This window comes from Diospyros lotus, chromosome 8 (assembly GCF_014633365.1).
Source record: "Diospyros lotus cultivar Yz01 chromosome 8, ASM1463336v1, whole genome shotgun sequence".
Lineage (NCBI taxonomy): Eukaryota > Viridiplantae > Streptophyta > Magnoliopsida > Ericales > Ebenaceae > Diospyros > Diospyros lotus.
The window spans coordinates 14320412-14333148 of NC_068345.1; the positions used below are offsets into that span (position 1 = coordinate 14320412).

The 12737-nt window shown below is 35.5% G+C and overlaps 1 protein-coding gene across 1 annotated transcript in view; it reads left to right on the forward strand.

Moving 5' to 3' along the window:
• LOC127807426 (uncharacterized) overlaps positions 1 to 11641 on the forward strand; it is a 44843-nt gene extending 33202 nt beyond the window's left edge. Inside the window, exon 2 of the transcript XR_008024683.1 lies at positions 11109 to 11641. The gene's annotated coding sequence lies outside the window, so the exon portion shown is untranslated. The remainder of the gene's footprint in view (positions 1 to 11108) is intronic.
• Positions 11642 to 12737: the final 1096 nt, after the last annotated feature.

Sequence of the window (12737 nt, forward strand, 5' to 3'; positions counted from 1 at the left end):
CTCACGGTATGGCTATGTTTACCTTATGAAGCACAAGTTAGAAGCCTTTGAAAAGTTCAAAGAATTCAAGAATGAAGTAGAAAAACAAACAGGAAAAAGTATTAAGATCCTTCGATCTGATCGAGGGGGAGAATACTTGAGTACAGTATTCATTGATCATCTTAAAGAGAATGGGATTCTCTCCCAGTGGACTCCACCAGGAACACCACAACTAAATGGGGTTTCTGAACGAAGGAATCGAACCTTATTAGATATGGTTAGATCCATGATGAGTTTTGCTGATCTCCCTTTATCCTTTTGGGGCTATGCTCTTGAGACAACTGCTCATTTACTGAATAGAGTTCCCTCTAAATCAGTGCCTAAGACACCATATGAGATGTGGTTTGGTAAGACACCCAGTTACAAATATTTAAGAATATGGGGGTGTCCTACCTATGTTAAGAAAACAGTGGGAGATAAGTTGGATACTAGATCCACTAAGTGTAAGTTTGTGGGATATCCAAAAGAATCAATTGGATATTATTTCTATCATCCCCTTGAACAAAAGGTGTTTGTTTCAAGGAATGCCACTTTTCTAGAAAAGGAATTCCTATTAGATGGGAATAATGGCAATATGATAGATCTTGAAGAAATTCAAGAATCACAAATTACTATCCCACAGGTGGAAGCAGAAAATAACTTTGAACCTCAAAGTACACAATCTTCACGAAGATCCCAAAGGATCTCAAGACCTCCTGATAGGTATGGGTTCTTAGTTGAGGGTAATGAGGATAACCTTCTATTGGATGAGGATCCAAGAACCTACAAGGAGGCGATATCTGATATCGACTCTGGAAATTGGAAAGAAGCTATGAAATCCGAAATGGATTCCATGTACTCTAACAAAGTGTGGACTTTGGTAGATCCTCCTAAAGGTATTGTACCTATTGGCTGTAAATGGATCTACAAGCGAAAGCTTGGAGTTGATGGAAAAGTAGAGACTTATAAAGCTCGTTTGGTGGCAAAGGGTTACACTCAAACTCAAGGTATTGATTTTGAAGAAACCTTTTCACCAGTTGCGATGCTTAAATCCATTCGGATTTTACTTGCCATAGCCACATATTATGACTATGAGATATGGCAAATGGATGTGAAAATAGCCTTCCTTAATGGTGACATTAAGGAGGATATTTATATGGTACAGCCAGAGGGATTCATATCCAATGGAAATGAGCAGAAAGTCTGCAAGCTTCAAAGGTCCATTTATGGACTAAAACAAGCTTCCCGGAGTTGGAACATTCGTTTTGATGAGACAATCAAATTGTTTGATTTCATCAGAAACTTGGATGAACCATGTGTGTACAAGAAGGTTAGTGGGAGTGCAGTCACTTTTTTAGTGCTTTATGTTGATGACATACTACTCATTGGGAATGATGTAGGTATGTTACAAGCAACAAAAGCCTGGTTATCTACTAATTTCTCCATGAAAGATTTGGGCGAAGCATCTTATATTTTGGGGATTAAGATCTATAGAGATAGATCAAAAAGGATGCTTGGATTGTCCCAATCAATGCATATAGATAAAATGTTAAAAAGGTTTAACATGGAAGGATCTAAAAGAGGATTTCTTCCAATGCGCCATGGGATTTCTCTCTCCAAGTCTATGTCTCCAAAGACTCCAGAGGAGAGGAAAAGAATGGCATCTATACCTATGCTTCTGCCATAGGTAACATAATGTATGCTATGCTATGTACTAGACCTGATGTTGCACATGCTCTGAGTGTCACGAGCAGATATTAGTCTAATCCAGGTGAGGAGCATTGGAAAGCTGTGAAAGGGGTTCTTAAGTACTTGAGAAGGACGAAAGACACTTTCATGGTTTATGGAGGAGGAGAACTAAAACTGGAATGTTTTACGGATTCAAGTTTTCAGTCTGATGTAGATGACTCAAAATCTGTGTCAAGTTATGTATTCACCCTTAATGGTGGAGCAGTTTGTTGGAAGAGTTCCAAACAAGAAACTACTGCAGATTCTACCACTGAGGCTGAATATATTGCAGCATCTGATGCTGCAAAGGAAGCAGTTTGGATGAGAAATTTTATCTCAGCATTGGGAGTGGTTCCTACTATTGTTGATCCAGTTTTAGTATATTGTGATAACAATGGTGCCATTGCTCAAGCAAAGGAATCGAGGTCCCATCAAAGATCCAAACACATATTGCGGAGATATCATTTAATCCGTGAGATAATTGGCCATGGTGACATCAAAATGGAGAAAGTTGCATCAGCGGAGAATGTAGCAGATCCCTTACAAAACCATTGTCACAACAAGTGTTTGAACGTCATCTTGAGAAGATGGGCTTAAGATACATGGGAAATTGGCTTTAGGGTAAGTGGGAGATTGTTAGAGTTATGCCCCACAAGCCAATTATATTTAACAGTTGTTGAGAAATGATTAGCTGAATCTGACATCGATGACTGACCAAGACAGATTGAAAGTCAAGAAAGGTGTTTCCTGAGATGTCATCTAGTCACATTAATAAGATCTGACACATAGTTAATAAGCTTGTTGGTTTGTCACTCTATAACTTTCGCTCAGTCAGGACGTTAGGTGATGAAAGGATTATAACATACGGTAATTGTCAACTGTAATAGATTTACTGAAAGTGAGACTTCACTGCCACCTATACTATCCTGAACCACTGCTAGGAGCTATTCAGGAACTCTTAGAACATCATCGGGATTTGGAGAAGTTCCGATAATAGGTCAAGGGGTTACCGATACCAAAAAGGGTTTCAATGTTAATTGATTGCTAGTGGGTAGTGAACCTAGAAAGTCACACACTATAGAGTGTTGCGTTTGGTATCTCCATCGTCTGCTCGAAACGCCTTTGAAAATGGTTAGTCAAAAGTTGACCCTTGACCCTTCCTACCAATAGTGAATAATTAAAATGCATAGTGCATAATGCATAGTAAAAGTGGATAATAAAATTGCATAGTAATCTCTTGAATGATTGCTTGAATTATTGGGACGTTGGGGCGATGGACATGAGAAAATTTAGAATTGGGGAGGGGGGAGAAATATAAGGGGAAGTAGATTTCTCTACTTCCCACATCTATTTTCCTCTTATTCTTCTTCCTCTACTTTCTCTATAATTTCTTCTACTGCCATAAATTATACGTGTGAAGGTTACATGTATAATTTTGAGATATGAACACTGGTGATACAGGAAACTTCTTTGTTTAGCACGGGAAGAGATAATAGAAACAGTACCATTCAACATATTAGGTGTAGACCAACTAGGACCACCACATCTTTAGGTGGATTCAGTCTTAGTACAAAAACTATTTTTATATTCAATCCTTACATAAGATAATAGGTATGCATTTATTTATATTCTTTTGATGAATATGCGTGTTGTTTAAATACCCAAGCTATGTATAGCTTGTATATTATATTCCGATGAGTGTATCTGACACATGGTAAGAATTTTATTTTTATCTATACCACCGTACATTTGATTCTTTTTAGTTGTATTAGAGTCTCAACTTGGTATTTAACTCATATATGTTGTTGTATATGTCAAATATTGCATTTAATAGGTGTGTCAGTTCTAGTAGCTAGACAACATGTTCTAATTGCTTCGTTTTTGTTGGTTGTGTGGTAATTCGCATTGGACATTAACACGAGGATTTAGACATGCGCATTTGGATGTCGAATTGTATTATTTGACATATGCAGGATAAATGTTTTCAAAATTATTTTGAAACAACAGAAGTATGTTCAAAATGAGAATGAGCTTGGTATGAATGAATGAATGTTACAGAGATTCGTTTGATTTAATTCAAATTTGTAATAATTAATTCATTCAGGTATGTACAGAGGCATAAGCCTCTAGTAGCTTCTTTTAGCCTTTATTTTACAAAAGTTGTAAAAGAAGATGGCATCAAGGAGTTGATCACAATAGTAGCCTCTAGAGGCTCAAGTTTATTTTATGAGCAAGTCCATGGTCATCCTAGTTTATTTATTGTTTATTTTATCATGCAATGATTGTGTGATAAAATGAATGATGGAATCTGATGAGACATTAAAATAAGAAGGCCAAAAATCTTCCTATAAAATTAATATTAGATCTAAGCGCTAAATATGATTTATCATGATTTTTCACTTTCATAGGGTTTCATCAGTCTAATTGGGTGTATCCAAAAAATTGTAAATGTAAGGGTGCATTTCATGAAATATTATTTGATTTCTCCTATTTAACCATGAGATAGGGCAGTGTTTGATGGGTCTCACCAAACCAAATAACTAAAATGTGAAAGAGGGTGGTGTTCAACTCATTGCATTTAGCCAGACGGTAGATGGGATCTAACTAGTCCATTAGGCTAAAAAACTATAAATGTGAGGTTTATAATGGATTAAAAACCAAAGGCTAAAGTCCACATATGATGTGGCAACAAATGTTGCCTACTCAATTATGAGAGCATTCCGAAAAACTGTAAATGTGAGAGGTATTCTTATGAAAAAGAAATTGACCACCCGCTATTGGATTCTATGAATCAAGTTTTCTACAAGGAAGTGCAGGATTTGAAAAATTTAGTGGGAGTACCCATTTAATCAAAAGTCCTTGATTAAATGAAGTTTTACAAAGATGTAAGCTAATATATCTATTTATTTTTCATAGATAAAATGGCAGATTTAAATCTGTTAACTCGTATTCTAGAAACCAATAGGCTCACTAGCCCTAATTTTTTTGACTGGTTTCAAAGTTTAAAAACTGTGCTCAATATGGAAAAGATAGATGACACTTTATCCTATATACCACTTATTGAAATTCTTCTAACTGTGATTGGGGAGGAGATTGTCACTTGGGAGATTTTAAAAGAACATGACATGAGAGCTCGTAACTATATTCTCGTATCGATGTCCAACGATTTGCAGCGTTAGCTTGAGCATTTCATGAGTGTTGTGAGCATGATACAACATCTCAAGGACCTTTTTGGCGAGCATAGTCGGATAGCTCGATATGAGATATCGAAGAACCTATTTCGGGCCCAGATGCTTAAGGGTTCAGATGTCGAAGACCATATCATCAGCATGATAAATATGATTGGTTAGCTAGATGCCTTGAAATTCCCAATGAGCACTCAACTCTGGACTAATCTTGTCCTGTAATCGTTGCCAGATTCTTTCTCCTCCTTTATTACTTATTTCCATATGAATAAAATTGAGTGTTCTCTACTTGAGTTATTAAATATGTTAATAATCGCCTAGTCAGAGATGAAAGGAAAGGTTAGAAAAGGAATTCTCGTTGTTGTTTTGTCTTCTTCCCAAAAGAAACCAAAATCTAGGAATAGGAAGAGAAAAAACAATGTTCTCCGAGCCAACAAGGGTGGTGGTCAGATAGAGACAAAGGGTAAGGAGGTTCAGGAAAAAGGTAATTGTTACTTTTACGGACATAAGGAACATTGGAAGAGGAACTGCCCAGACCATCTAAGGAGCTTTTAGGAAAAGCGCCCGGAGGGTTAAGGTATTTTTCCTTCTATATATGTTATTGAGATTGATCTTTCAATTGGTTGATACCCTATTTCTTAGATTGTGGATTTTGGCTCTACTTCTCATATCTGTTTGTCTGAATAGGATCTTAGTCAAAGTAAGGCACTTGGGAAGCACAAAGTGGTTTTGCGGGTTGGCAATGGTGCAAGCGTTGCTGCATTAGCCATAAGGACTAATTTTGTATCTTTACCTTCTAGGCATGTACTGGTTTTATATGACTGTTTATATATACTGAATGTTGTTTCAATTCCACAGCTTGTAAGTCACGGTTATACATTTTCTTTTACATGTAATGAATGTTTGATTATGTTGTATAACGCGTGTGGGAAAAATTGTGATGATAAACGATCTATATTTTTTGAAAACACGTGCATGTGAATATAGTCAACAAATAGTTGTTAGACCTAATACCACATTAAAAGAGAATTGTTCTCGGGGTAATTAAATTAATCGCGAACAATTGTGGCACCTTAGGTTGGATCATATCAATGAGAGTAGGCTTATGAAGTTGTCTTATTAGGGTTTTATATGTGATTTATATGCAGAATCTGGGCTAACTTGTGAGTCATGTATTCTCAAAAAAATGACTAAGTCTCCTTTTGTTGGACAAGGAGAAAAGGCTATTAAATTGTTAAGATTGATACATTCAGATGTATGTGCGCCCATACATGTTATGGCCTAAGGTAGTTATGTTTACTTTATAACTTTTACTGATAATTTTTCATGGTATGGTTATGTATACTTAATGAAGTACAAGTCTGAAGTACTTGAAAAGTTCAAAGAATTTAAGGCTGAAGTAAAAAACCAAATAGGAAAGAGTATTAAGATTCTTCGATTAGATCGAGGAGGTGAATACTTAAGTACTGAGTTTATTGATTGTCTCAAGGTTTGCGGTATAGTTTCACAGTTGACTTTTCCTTATACACCATAATTGAATGGTGTAGCTGAATGTAGGAATCGAACTTTGTTGAATATTGTTCGTTCTATGCTAAACTACACATATTTGCTTATTTCACTGTGGGGTTATGCTATTCTTATCACGATTTATTTGATAAATTGAGTACCAACTAAATCTGTTTCAACCACACCATATGAGATATGGGTTGGAAAACCTCGAAATCTTAAGCATGTTAGGATTTGGGGTTGACCGATTTATGTGAAGAGGTTGAGAACAAAGAAGTTGGATCCTAGATTTGAAAAAGGTCATTTTGTGAGATATCCTAAAGATAGTTTAGGGTACTATATCTATTTTTCAATTATCCCAAGAGTTGTGGTCGCTAGGTATGTCATCTTCTTAGAAAAAGAGTTCATCCAAGAGGGTGGTATAGGGAAGAAAATAGATCTAATGGAAGAAGAATCTTCTGTTCCACAAATACCTGATCAGATTATTGAGCAAAGCCAATCAAGTCAGGGAGATCATCCACAGGTTCATGTATCGGTAGGGAAGATACATAAATTATTCTTATATGGGGATGGAGACAAGTTAGTTGACTCTACCACTTATGAGCAAGCGATACCTGATATCGATGCCTCGAAATGGAAGATAGCTATGGAATCTGAGATGTAGTCTATGTACTCCAACTAAGTCTGGGTCTTGGTAGATCCACCTGAGGGAATTGTTTTTGTTGGCTGTAAATGGATCTTCAAGAGAAAGATCGATTCAGATGGACAAGTTTTGACCTATAAAACTCGGTCAGTGGCAAAGGGTTATCGTCAGTGTCAAGGTATTAACTATGATGAGAATTTCTCACTTGTCACTATTCTGAAGTCCATTAGGATGATATTAGCTATTACTGCTTACTATGACTATGAGATCTGATAGATGGACGTTAAGATGGCTTTTTTGAATGGATTTCTTGAAGAAGAGATCTATACGGAACAACCGAGTGGATTTGAGTTCGCTAATCCATGGTAGGTATGTTTTTTAAAAAGATCAATATATGGTCTAAAGCAAGCATCGAGGAGTTGGAACATCCATTTTGATCATGAGATCAAAGGGCTTGGTTTCTTAAGAAATCCAGATGAACCATGTGTATATAAGAAGGCTAGTGGGAGCAACATTATGTTCCTAGTCTTATATGTGGATGATATCTTAATTATGAGTAATAGTGTGGACATGATGATGACTACGAAAGGCTGGTTGTTTAGAGTATTCTACATGAAGGATCTGAGAGATGCTACCTATATTTTGGGGATTCAACTTTATAGAGATAGAGTCAGAAAATTAATAGGTCTCTCCCAGAACTTGAACACAGAGAAGATGCTAAAGAGGTTTAGCATGTTGAATTCCAAAAGAGGATAGTTGCTTGTCCGGGTTGGAAGGATCGTATGAGTAAGGTACCTTATGTTTTAGCGGTTGGGAGCCTTATGTATGCGATGATATGTACAAGGTCGGATATTACATACACCATGAGTGTTGTAAGTTGATATCAGTCTAATTCCAGTGATAATAACTTGATCGCAGTGAAACATATTCTGAAGTAATTGCGAATAACTAAAGATATGCTACTAATTTATGGAGGGGTGATTTCCATGTGGATGGATCCATTAATTCAGATTTTCAATTAGATGTTGATGATTGCAAATCAACGTCTAGTTTTGTATATCTCTTGAATGGTGGTGCTGTGAGTTAGAATTAAAAGTTTCGAAAAGGAAATCACATCGAATTCAACTACTAAAGCCGAGTATGTTAGACATGTGATGCTGCTAAGGAAGCTATTTGGATCCAAAAGTTCCTTTCAGAGTTTGATGTGGTTCCGGCCATTCTATCACTAGTACATTTGTATTGCAACAACAATGGAGTTATCGCACAGGCAAAAGAACCTAGGTCTCATCAAAAGTCCAAACACATTGAGTGTCAGTTTCATTTGATTTGAGAGCTTATAGCACGTGGGGACGTGGAGCTACAGAGAATAGATTCAATGCACAATATTAATCACAGTTGGATCAACATCTTGAGAAGATGGGTATCTGATTCTTGTTGATGGTGGAGCACTAGACATACATGTGATGTAAATTAGCATTAGTGCAAGCGGGAGATTGTTAGTGTTGTGTGCCCTGATGCTAGATTTGGATGACATATAAGGAAATTATTTTTATGCATTTATTATATCTTTGTATAAATTAATAAAGTGCAAAGTTTTCTTCATTCATATTTTCTCCAATTATATGAATATGTCCCTAAATTTTATGTATGATAATCTTATTCTCAAGGTGTTAAAACTATGTGATAAGATTCTCTAGTAACAAAACTTCTTAAACTATTTCTAATCCTTAGATTCTTTGGATGAGGACTCCGATTAATCGAGCATAGACTAGCACAAGCATTACTATCTCGTTTAATATGGGAATACTGATGGGAGAGTGGTGTATCAAGCGCCATATGACATGAGATGTCATTAGTAGGCATTTAGGTGGTCATTAGGGAATGATCAGCCGAATGTGAAGCCGATGACTGACCACATGGCATGGTAGATAATGGTCAAATCATCAGATTGCGATGGTGTGTTGATCCTTAAACTTAAATCAATATGGTTGTTTTGTGTATTGGTGTGCAAGATTTATTAATGAGTCAGACCATTCAATTGGGATGTGGGAATGTTCATCTATGTGGTTTCGTATTGCTGGTATATAAAAACAAGTGTTGGGAATAGGATCCATCGCCCTTGTCAATATTTGATTGGGTGAATGTCCTATGTAATCTACTATTAATGTCACATGACAATCCCTGCTCAAGGCAGATTGAAAGTCAAGAAATGTGTTTTCTAAAGTGTCATCTAATCACATTAATGAGGTCTGACACATAATTATTGAGTTTGTGAGTTTGTCACTCTATAACTCTTGCTCAGTCGAGACGTTAAGTGATGAAAAGATTACAGCACACGATAATCGTCAGTTGTAATATGTTCACTTGAAGTGAGAGTACACTGACACCTATATTGTCTTGAACCGCTTCTAGGCACTATTCAGAAACTCTCGGAACATCGTCGGATTTTGGAGAAGTTCTAGTAATGGTTAAGGGGTTGACCGATACCGAAAATGGTTTCGGTGTTATCTGATTGCTAACGGGTAGTGAACCTAGAAAGTCACATATCATATAGTGTTGTGTTTGGTATCACCATAGTGTGATCGAAATGTCTCTGAAAATGGTTGGTTAAAAGTTGACCCTTAGCCCCTCTTGTCAATAGTGCATAATGCATAATATATAGTAAAAGTGTATAATAAAATTATATAGTAATCTCTTGAATAATTGTTTGAATTATTGGGATGGTGGGATAGCAGACGTGAGAAAATTCAAAATTGGGGAAGGGGGAGAAATATAAGGGGAAGCAGATTTCTCTGCTTCCTACGCGTGTTGTCTTCTTTTTTTCCCTCTACTTCCTCTGTAATTTCTTATACTTCCACAAATTATACATGTGAAGGTCACATGAATAATTATGAGATGTGGGCACTGGTGATACGCGAAACTTTTGTGTCTAGCAAGGGAAGAGGTGATCGGAATGGTACCATTCGACATCTAGGTATGAACTGACTAGGACCACCACATCTTGAGATGGATTCAGTCTCAATACAAAAGCTGTTTGTGTGCTTCATCCTTACATCGGACAGCAAGTATGCATTTATTTATATTCTTTTGATGAATATGTGTGTTTCTTAAATACCTAATCCATGTATGGCATGTATATTATATTTCGTTACGTATATCTGATACACAGTAAGAAAAATTATTTTTACTCATACCGTCATATATGTGATTCCCTTTAGTAACCCCTTTTAAAAGAAAAAAAAAATCAAAGATAAAAGGCAAGACCAACAACGGTACAACTTAATGAATGTTTGAATACATTCTTCTACAAATGCCTAAATCTAAGAGTTCATAAATAAGCTAATGCTTGTTGCGTAAAAACCCTTAGTTGTTTCTTATTGTTGGAGATTTCGAGAGCTTGAGTTTGAGGCTCATCAATTTAAAAATAATTTGAAATTAGATTAAAGATATGCCTTGTCTTTATCACCCTAAAAAGTTAGCTTATTAGGACTATAGAGAAGGAGTCAACATAATTTGCACTCTCAACTGAAGCCTATGTATATGTGTATACACACACACACACACAACATATAAGAGATTAAAGACTGAAGAAGATATGTTAGTGTTAATTTGAACACATAGTATAAGTAATTCAGTTTTCAAATGAATTCTCTAGAATTTTTGATATAAATGTACTAAAGAAATAAATAGATTAGCAACTACTAATGACTTTCACAAGAACAAGAAAAGTTCATATATGAGAGCAGATGAGTGGCACGATCTTTTATTTTAGTGAAAATGAAAATGAGCAGAGATCTAGAGAAAACTCAAGTTTATCTCCCAAATCAATATGTGGAATTTTTTGTTTAACTTTCAATATATCACATAAGATTATTAAAAAAAATTGAAGTATGTGTAAACTAATCAAAATGTTGGAAACATAATGCAAATCTTTAATATTTATATATAACAAAGATAAAACACCTTATTAGTCATAAATTTTGGATCTTTAACCTTTGTCTTACGACCAATCTTTTTTATTTTCTCAGGTAAGATGTGCAATCATGTGATGGAAAGCATACACTAGTCACAACCCTAATACCCATACCTTGTGATAATCTATGAAGCACGAAAAAGACTCAGATATGTTGTTTCAGCGTTTTTGAATTGTTTCCCATTTTGAAAATGATCGAAACGGTTTTCAGGTCATTTCTGTAAATTGTGAAACGTTCCGGGGCTGTTTCGTAATTTATAAAAAATTTTGAAAAACACGTTTTCAATGACTGCGGTGAAGCAATTGCCTATAGTGGGGAAAATGAGGGTTCCACTTACTAGATCTGCAGCTCAGGCCACTAAGAGGCTAGGCAATGGCCAAATCGGAGGATGCAACGACGAAAGAGGTGTGGCGACGATCAACAACGAAAGATGTGAGGTGACAGTTGGCAGTCGGTGGCCCAGGACGAAAGACAAAATGGGTCAGCGGTGAAAGGCAAGGTGGCGGCCAGAGCAGCAAGTCGATGCGTCGATGTTAGGTGGTTGGCAACAAGCGGCAAATGGCGATATGGGTTGGCGGTTGCCAGCGAGGTGGGTTGACGACGAGAGCAGCAGACTCGGGTCGGTGGTGACAACAACAATGCTGCTCCAAACCTTCAGCTTGAACAAACGGTTGCAACCTGCAAATTTGCAATTAGGGTTTACAACTTATAATAATATTTATATCATATAAATTATAAACTAATTTCACATACACCCTTATTTATTTTATTCTAACACTTATATTTTTAACTAATTTTCACATATGCCACTATATTTTTTAAATTTACAGTTTATCTTGCATTTTCGTTTTTTACCTTTTTGAAAAAATATCTTTTTTCCATTTTCATTTCCGTGCAACCCAAGTGATAACATGGACTCACACAATATATTTAACGCTCTATGCCTTTTCTGTGTTGAACCTTACGTAGGTAACCCTTTTTATAGGATGAAAAATAATTTCCTATTTCTTGGCTTGTTTGGTTGACAAAAAAAGATGAAAAATATAACAAAGGACATAAAATAACTTACCAATTTAAAATCTATAACTCCTTTTCCTATTTACACCAAAGTTAATAAATTATTTTTTCCTTTCATCAAAACATTTTCACATATATATTTATGTGTATATACATAAAGGCACAATATGTATACATATATTCATACATATACAGATATATAAAACATACATACATATGCACACACTTGGATTTACATACATATATGTGTTTAAACATACATACATAACTAATTTATGTAAAATATTTCACAATGTAAACAAACACCAGAAAATAAAATAAAAAATAATTTTATATGTAAAATGTTTTACATCCAAACAAACAGCCAAAGATGTGGAATTCTTTTGCAAATTTCACCTATTTTAGTGGAAGTTGGTTTTGTTATCTTCAATTCTATGGAATTGGATTCCAAGAACTGAAATGAACATTTCTCTTTCCATTCCAAACATAAAAATTTAGAATTGAAAATTAATTTCACAATTTTTTTTTTAAAATTCATTCATTCCATATAGGGTGTAAACTATCGACTAACTTCGTCTCTCTTACTTTTATTGTTTTTATTATTTTGTAATTACCAATTAGAGAGAGATTAAGTGAATGTCGGTTAAATTTATCATAATTTGTTTT